Source organism: Penaeus monodon, chromosome 2 (genome assembly GCF_015228065.2).
Source record: "Penaeus monodon isolate SGIC_2016 chromosome 2, NSTDA_Pmon_1, whole genome shotgun sequence".
In the NCBI taxonomy this organism is placed as follows: domain Eukaryota; kingdom Metazoa; phylum Arthropoda; class Malacostraca; order Decapoda; family Penaeidae; genus Penaeus; species Penaeus monodon.
This window is the reverse complement of record NC_051387.1, coordinates 25,112,472-25,122,471: the sequence shown is the minus strand read 5'-3', so window position 1 is coordinate 25,122,471 and position 10,000 is coordinate 25,112,472.

Genomic DNA, 10,000 nt, shown 5'->3' with positions numbered 1-10,000 from the left:
CATTACTGCTACTCCTTCATGAGGTCCATTGTCAAAGGTCCCATAATGGGCTTGAACTTGGAATCCTTTCAGGAAAATGGGACGATTTTCCCTGGTCATAATCTCTTGTAGGCATACACAAACTGGGTTCCATGAAGCTATCATTTTGCATGAATTCCCTGACAGTTCCATTGGATTACGGTATCTAGTTCTTTAGATTATTTCTTCATAAGGTGTTTGGCAGCATCTGTGGTCAAGGTTTGCCTCACACCTTTAGGCTGTCCTTTTTAATGGTTGTTTACCTGTGGAACTAGTTTCCACAGGTTTCCCTTGGACAAGTTCAGGATTTCTTTGCCTAGGCAAAGAACGGACCTGAGCCTTTGCTTCAGGGGCATTCTGTCTAGCAGCAGAGGCCCCTGTGGATGTTATGGTAGCTGGAGTCTTTTGGACAGGTTCAGGATTCTTTTGCCTGGGCAATTGGTGTGCCTGAGCCTTTACTTCAGGGGCGTTCTGCCTAGCAGCAGAGGCCCCTCTGGATGTGGTGGCAGCTGGACCTGTCACCGTTGAGGCCTCTGGAGCCTTGCCTGATGGCTCCAAAGACCTTACTTTGGGAGGAGGAGTCTCCTCAATAGACCCCTCACTCCTACTCCGTTTCTGGTGGAACAACTCACCAGAGGCAGTGTCAGCAATTTGGGACTGAGGTTTAAAGGAAGTGGCAGAGTGTGTGTTGTAAGAAGTATTGGAGGGCAAGGGTTGGTGGGAAGGAGGATGGGCTAGTACCGAAGCAAAGGACCTACCTGGCTGTGCAAACAGCACACGGCACGTCGCTTTGCCTCTGGAAAACTAACTTTCTCTTTGCTCCTTATTACTAATACTTCCTTTTCAAATTTGTACCTTTTACATTGCTTTGAAGAAGCTTCATGAGCTTCTTTGCAATATTGGACCTGGACAGTTGTCATCTCCTTGATAACCTGATGTACCACGCTTTACACATACTCTTGGTTGTCCACTCTCTTTAAAACGACAAGAGTTGGCTCCATGCCCATAACCCTGGCAATGGAAGCACCACATAGGGTTGGGCACATATGGCTTTACCTTAAGGTGGTACCATGCCAACTTAACTGATTCTGGAAGGACTAACGTGTTAAAGGTTAGAAGAAGAGCTGGTGTCGACTGTTCCAAACCATCAACTTTCTTCTTAAAACGTTTTACTGCCACTACATTAAAATTCTCTAGTTCCTCTAACAGTTTCTCCTCAGAATACCTCATCAGACCTCGGGAAAAGACAATTCCATTACACTGATTGAGGGTTTTGTGAGAACAGGAAATTTGAGCCCCAGGAATGTCGCATATCGTCTGGTGACGAAACCTCAAATGTTAGGCTACCATCTCACTGTCGGGTGATGCGAGGATCACGTTGACATACTTCAACTATTTTCCGATGTACTTGATACATCATCAATGGTCTTCACTACTAGGTAATTACTATATGTAATGCTTTCATATTTACCAGGTAAGGTTTCCTTAGTGGATTGAGGAGGACTTTTCCCCTTCTTACCAGGTTTGGGAGCCCGGGAACCATTACAATTTCCATTCTTGCCCTTTGGAAGCTGGAAACGTTCCAGAGTGACAACATGTGATGTTCCAGAGGAAATGGCCAGGGGATTGCGTAGGTCATCAGGGAGAGAGCTAGATCTTTGTAAATTTGTAGTACTCATACAAATTGGAATTCTTCATTTCCTCACCTCCCCACCCACCATGGAGTCCAACAAGGGAAAGCTATAGTTGGGGCTCAAAATCTCCCAACAGCCACAGGGGTAATGAGGAAATATATGCAGCCACCATTACAGTACTGATGGCAGTCGCTGGACCTATGCGTTACCGACTGAACAGTGCCTGCTTGACCCTAGCCATATTTGACCAGCCGATTGACTTGACAGGGCCTTGATCAAGACACCCGTTTATCCAGAATAAAGGACCAAAGAGGTGTGTTGCTAGCTGCAGAGCGCAGCGTGCAGCATCACTCAACCTCCAAGACTCCTGTCTCCTAGTAATGCAGGATGCCACGCACGGCAAACACACGTGGGAGAGTTCTCCCTGGTCCAAGATTTAATGAACCTTGGGTGGGGTTTCCCCCCCCTCTCATGGGCCTTTTGGGGTTTTGCACCATCTCTCCCTACTAGGACCCCTCCTGGGTACCCTCTGGTCCCTACCTTCTTGGGGGCCCCCCTAAACCCCCCCCGTTAGGGGGGAATTGCATGATGTATTTATAAAACAATAGTTGAAAACATTTGCGTTTTACATATACCTTAAAATAGTGAAATGATATCAGCATTTATATTTCATGTTTTCTCTTTCTACCTAAATCTTTCGTACATTTTTAATGCAGTATGGGGGAAATTTTAAAAATTGGACCAAGTAAAATAGAGTTTAAACCTTAAAATAACTGAAAAAATCTTTCAATTTATAAAAAATCGGAAGTCGCGTCTAAAAGTACTCATGATCTTCTCTCAACCAACCATTCTCTAGTCTCTTTCCCCAGTTATTAGACTAACCCATATAACGTCATATGCCGTATCACCCAAACCTGGGTGACGAGACCTTATTTAAATAAACCCCGCCCCACACCACACACACACACACCCACACACACACACACACACACACACACACACTGCGCTGTATAGTTGTTTCTTTTTCCTTTTCGAGTTCGAATTGAGAAAATAATTTGCATTATGGAATATAAAACCTAAAGTTGTTTTATTATTCATTGATTTTATCAACTGGATATAAATAACCCATCCAAAACACGAACGTAATAAATTATATGAAAATGAAAATTATTCCATTTGGTAAAATAAATAGTAAGGACAGACAGGTTGATAATTTTCCTCGCTTCCTTCGTTGTCACGTGAGTTTTACGAATATTATTATTTAGTATTCTTATTTGGAAGGATGTTGAACAGTGCATGTAGGGATCAGTGGCATCCGTGCAGAGGTTAATGTGTTTTAGCATTTTTTAGTTGAGTGCACATATATTCCCTTTCCTGGGCCTTAAGGTTTTCTCTCTACGAAAGCGTCTGAATTAATCCCCCATTAACTTTGCCTTTAGCAAGAAACAGAATTTGGTTCATGGAGTGACCCGGTCCTCCTGTTGACCTCACCCTATAAAATAGACAGATAACAATAGAGATATCCATTCTCTTCTTTTTGACCCTTTGAGTCCAGTTCACTTTGGGGGATCTTGACGAAACATAACATAATAAATCAGTTTCTTGCTTCAGTGGCAGTTTCTAATGTAGCTCCTTTTCAACATCCTCTTTCTCTCCATATCTACTGCTCGTAGATTTCCCTTCCTCAACACTGCAGTATAGATGATAATCATGATTTTTCCTCTAGAGCTTCCGGGTCAGCGTCGATGATACCTTGCTGTTTTACCTTGTTTGCGTCAAGGCCTACTAGTGTAGCTTCATTATTTATACAATACTTTGTGTTAGGATTTTCACTCTAAAACTTCCCCTCTTTACAGCCGAACTGTGCCCTAAGTCTGTATTTCACAGATGCAACAGCTGGGTTGTTATTCTTTTATCTTCCGAAGAAATGGGAATATGTGTCCTACTGGGTCCTGATTAAGATTGTATGTGGCTATTGGTTTTTTATCAATTAGAAAAAAAATTCTGAGACTTACATAATATGATTAGCTTTCTCTAAAAAAGAGGGCTGGCTATATGGCCATCAACTGTTATGGACAGTCCTTCAGAGCCTGGGTCTGACTTATGCTGGCTTAAAAGAATCCCTTTAAAGCTATGCATCATACGATACTCTTGAATTGAATTTATCAAACTACTTATCCTTAGAGGGCCACGAAATTAGTATCATGGGCTAAAGAGCCCTTTTCACCAAAATGTGTCAATATTTTAACTAATGACTGATAAAAACTGAATAGCTAATTTATCTTTCCCCTCTGCTAGTCTTTGTCATTTTGTGTGTCTCAAACGGGCGATATGTTGCTTTGATATCACTCGTTCCGTTTGACTAATTTTCTTACTCATTCACTGGTGACCTTTTCTGATAGTTTAAATCTTGTCACAGGAAGTTATTTATCAATTCTATCAAAAGTGGGGCATCAGCAAGCACAAACATCTGTCTTTTCACGTCAAATAGCTTTGTGAAGTTGTTTGACTCTATGGTCATCATTAGCAATTCCCAGTCTTAAACCAAATGGTTCTATGTCATTTAAAATGGCCAGCACAGGAAACCCTACAGTTTCTACAATGACAATAAGTAAAAATGTAGGTCTTTGGTCAAAGGGCAGTCAAATTTGAAAAAAAAAAAAAAAAAAAAAAGTTAACTGCTTCTTTGATGCAACAATCCTTCATATCCTAATACATTGTATTTTATGACCATTCTTGAGATATGCCACACTCGTCTAAAGACATCCCGTTCGGCCACTGACTGTGCATTGCATGAAAGTACCTTCATTACAGATGTCAATATAAATGGTTCTATGCCAAGCCTTGGTACTCATCGTTGAAGTGTTGCATTTCAAGGGAAAGGAATATGCCATATATTTTTGAGGTAGCTGAGTGCTTTAGAACAACAAAACGTAGATAATATTATCATCACATTTTATCAGAGATGGCGACAGCACTGATCAAATGGACATTATCACAACGTCATCCGATCTTCGCACTCGGCTTTTTTTTCTTTTTTTTCCAATGAGAGTATTTTTTTCTCTTTCCTTTAGCAGTTCCTTCGTGAGGTCTTGAATTCTAAAATAAAAACATCCTTTATTTTAATGGTGTCATTCAACTCGTTTTTTTTGTTTTTTTTTTTTGGGGGGGGGAGGTGCATAATTCCTTCATGAGCTGAAGGAATTCTGAAGTTCCTTTGACAGATCTTGATTGATTAACCTTAATGCATCATTCTCTCTCCGCTTTAATATTGTAATGAAAATATACAGATTAACCATTTTACTTGTGTATGCTTTTATCATTATTATTATTATTAATCTATACGGATTATGAGATGCTGTTTACCAAACGATGAGGGATCAGTGATGGTTTTGAAGGTCTCCAAGGCTAGCAATATCAAGGATCACTGTAACAGTTGAGTAACAAAATGAAATTAATTTCATTTCATTTATATTATAGAAATATATGAATATTTCATACATTATTGGATGGTAAGGAATTAGCATTTTATTCTACTTACAAATAGAAATTCAATAGGGTTAGCCTCAAGACAAAGGAAGGGAATATGGGAAGTGGAATGCAGGGAGAAGGAAGGGTTAATAGGATTATCTATTCTAGATGCTTATAAGATTAACATATACACTAAGGGATTTAAATATGTTCGAGGGACACATGTTTCCCGTTGATTCAGTGAAAGCTGAAGGAGAGGAAAGTCATACCACATTCTGATGAAATGTGGGAAGTAGGGAATGAAAGTGAATGAGAAACTATATACCTGGTAACTATAATGTACTTCATTATTACTTCTTTGCAAAATAATGCAACCTACATAAGGTTACATAATCTAAGTGAACTCTAAGCGAAAATAGATTTAATATCTGCGGATACTTACACATCTTGAACTTCACTATTAACCTATACCATTGATTTTGTAATGATTTGCAGTATATAACATGTCAAAAATTATAGAAAGACTTGGAATGAGAATTAGATTTAACAGGGAAAAGTTACATGAGAATCTGCTTAACATCCCCTAGTTGTTTCTCAAAGTAACATTCAGGAAAGTCATGAAATGAAAATACTACATTTAATTTCCGTTTTCGTTACAAGCAGTCAATTAAACTTTCACGTTGGCATGGTTGGTGAAGTTTAGTGTGAAACAGATTCAAGGCAGAAATGGTATCAATATAGAAACAAGCAGACGAAAACCAAGTTCTTTTCCCTAGAGGTGGTCACTCACGAAATGGAAATCCTAATCTGACTCCCTGCTGAACTCTTTCTTCTAAGCAAACTCGATATATCATGATTTCAATTACAGCAAATTCAATGCTTCTTGAAAATATAAATTCTTCATAGTCAGTTTCACTTCTCCCCATTTTTTCATACTGTTCGTCCATCCTTTTCTTTGTCCTTCTGTAGACCTTCATGTGTCACTGATATTTAACATGCTCTCTTTACTGGGCCATCCTCCTGTGGTTGATGGGTTGCATCTACCACTTCAGTTGGTCTATATCTCTTTAGGAAGTGTTTGTAGTGTTTGTAGAGTTCCCACTGGTATGAATGGGTGCAGTCACGAGTTGCTTCTGTTTATCGAGGTGCGACTGGAGCATCTTGAGATGCTGCTCTCGGTTCTGGATTCTGCAGTTTAATTATATGTGGGTTGTGTAAACGAACAGGGAACGAGGGGAGCCTGCGGTCCAATAAGTGAGCCATAAGGTGTCTATGTCAACCAGTCTGGCCTTTGCAGTGAGTCGGGAGAAGCGCCTGCTGGTGAGCGTGCGAGGACGAGGCTGTGGGCCTGTGACCCAACCTGGGAAGTATGTGGAGCTTCAGGTTGCTGGGGTTGTGCTGCTACAAGTACTCCCCCTCCAGAGAGTGAGGTAAGCGAGTAAGTAAAATACCATGACGTGTCACTCCGGGGTCACCAGTGTAGTAGATGGGTTGCATCTACCACTTGTCTGGTGTCTTCTTTTTTGGGGAGTGTTTGTGTGGATGTGAGTTCCCAATGGTATGGCCGGGCGGTGAGGTGGAGTTGCACGTGGGATCAGGTAAGGTTCCTCAGTCGGCTAGGGACTGGGCAGCCCTGAGTTGCTGTTGCTTGTCGAGGTGCGACTGGAGGATCTTGTGATGCTGCTCTCGGTTCCGGATTCTGAAACTTTAGTACATAGCTGTATAAGCGAACAGGTGTCTGTGTCAACCAGTCAGCTCTCTGCATTAAGCCGAGAGAAGAGCTTGCTGGTGAGAGTGCGAGGACAATGTTGTGGGCCTGATGAAGTTCAGGTAGTGATAGTCGTGCTGCTACACTACTCCATCCTTGCTATATGTCCAAATCAAATAGTTCTGCTGTCTTGAGCCTTCCCTATAATACCTGCAGCTCCAGCTGTATATTAACGTCTTTATTTCTTAGATGTTCCTTCAGTGAATCATTGAATACCTTTCTCAAGGCTGTTGTGGAAAACAATCTTTTTACTTTCCATAATATTGGATTATATAATATCAGTCTGGATTTTATACCCAATTGTCTCTCCACTTTTTTATGTAGCTTTGAACGACTTGTTCTGTTCTTCCTCTCTCTGCAATTATTGTGCCCTGATACTTGAATACATCCACCTGCTCAAGCTGTTCACCATGCCAGTGAGTGGATTTTCTCCTAGTTATCTGGTTGCCACAACTTTTGATTATCTTCGTCCATACTGAACCTGCTTTCCATATTCTCTTGCCGCTCAGAAATTCTCTCCTGTTGGTCTGCTTCATTTTCTGCCATCACTCCCAGACCATCAGCTTGCAGCAGATTTCATGACTCTGTACTTTATGCCCCTATCGCTACTTCTGTTGGCATTCTGTATTCTTATTTTCGAAAAATCCAAAATAAATATTTCCATTATCTTCCATCTCATTTTCTTGCAGTTATTGCATCCGTTATTCCTTTACTTTTCAAAAATCCAACCTGTAAATTGTTGATGGTTGTAATTTTCCTTGTGCTGTCATCTACCACTCTCTCAAATACCTTCAAAGTATGTTCCATAAACTTTATTCCTTTATGGTTGTACTTTCAGTACTTTTCCTTTAACTTGTACAATGGTGTCAGTCTACCCTTCTGCCAGTCATCGTGCATCTTTCTTTTTCTCTCAGTGCTGCTCTCAACAGCTCCAACACCCACTCCTCTCCACTATGATCCAAGATTTCGCCTAAAATTTCTAGCAGTCCCTGCATCATACCATTTTCCTCCGTTTCTTTTCTTTCATTTTCTATACTCAATAGTGCCTCAGATCTGTCTCTTGCTTTAAACTCACTTCCTGCCGCAACCTACTGTTGACATACAGAAATTATTTTTCCAAGGTCTTGTCAGGCCCTCTGTCTCGCCTTCGCTATAAACTTTCTTTTCATACACGTCTCAGTTTCTCTCCTTGTCTCAGTAGCGTCTCTCTCTCCTTGCCTGTTCAAGCTTCTTAGCAACTGTTAACATTCCATTCCTTAAATACATTTTTTAAACTACAGCAGATGTCTTATTTCTTCTCTCCCATCCGTGCCTCTCCTCTTTCTCTTCCTTCTCTTGTTCTACCTACAACTGCTTCTGCAGTTTCAGCTAGAATTTCTCTTACTTCTCCACATCTTATTAATACCTTGGTTTGTACGTTCCTCTCCTGCTCGCCTCGTTTCCTCTTTGAAATGTGTACTTTTTCTTAGTGCAGGTTCCATGTCTTTTAAATCAGACTTCTCTTTCTTCTTCTCTTCGTTTCTTCCATTATATATCCATGATTAGTGTTCTTCTGGTACGATTTTTTATTCTATGTTCTCTACTCAGTTTCTCCTAAATAATCCACTACTTTTTCATATTATTAGATGTTCATACACTTTTCTCAAAACTGTATTTCCCATACCAATTCAAAGTGCTAAGAAGGCCACCCTCGTACTCAAATTTGCATCCATCAGTCATTTGTTTATCGTATATTTCTCTTATGTCTTCCGACTTTTGGTAGAACAGATGTGTCTCTAATAATACATATCTGAGGTGGTCTGGGTCCCTTAAGATCTGCGGCTGTACATATCACAATAACTCTTTGCTCCAGCTGGGTTAAAGCTGTGAATTTCTCCTACATCGCCAGTTTGCTTGCGCAGGTGGAAAATGTTGATTGGAGAAAAGACTATCATGGTATTTTTTCTTTGAAAACATAAGGGATCGGCGCAGAAAGCTGTAGTTAATAACTGTGTGTGTGTGTGTGTGTGTGTGTGTGTGTGTGTGTGTGTGTGCGTGTGTGTGTGTGTGTGTGTGTGTGTGTGAATAGAGAAACTATGAAATATCGCAATAGTGTCACCGATAATGGTAATAAAGATCAAGATAGTATTGATAATAATAGATATTATAGCAGTAAAGATGATATCAATAATAATGATGACTATGATGATGGTGATATGATAATAACAGTAAAGATAATGATGATTATAAGGACAATAGTAATGATAACATTACTGATGTTAGCAAAAACAATAATGAAATTAGTTAAAAATGATACTGCTACTACCACCCCTATCACCTACTATTATTACTACTACTAGTAATTATAATATTATAATACTGCTATTATAATATAATAGTAATGATAGAAACAATATAATGATGATGATGATAAAAATATCAACAATGATATTTTTATTTTTATTTGATAATTGCAATAATGATAATAGCGACAATAATGATGATGGCAGTTATGATAATGCATATAGTGATAATAATAATAATGGTAGTAATATCAATAATGATAATAATGATAGTAATAATGGTAATGATAATGATGATAATAATGATGGTTATAATAATTATAACAATAATAATAATAATAGTAGTAGTAGTAGTAGTAGTAGTAGTAGTAGTAGTAGTAGTAGTAGTAGTAATAATAATGATAATGATAATGATAATGATAATGATAATGATAATAATAATAATAATAATAATAATAATAATAATAATAATAATAATAATAATAATAATAATAATAATAATAATAATAATGATAATAATAATAATAATAATAATAACAACAACAATGATAATGGTGATAATGATAATATAGATAATAATAAATATGATAACAGAGATATGCGTAATAATAACAATGACAAAAATATTAACAATAATGAAAATATCAGTAATAATGATAACGTTAATAACTATGGTAATACTAATAATGATAATAATAATCATAATGGTAATAAACATAAGGATAATTGTAATAATAATAATAACAACAACAACAAAAACAACAACGACAACAACAACAACAACGACAACAACAGCAACAACAATAATAATTATAATAATGATAATA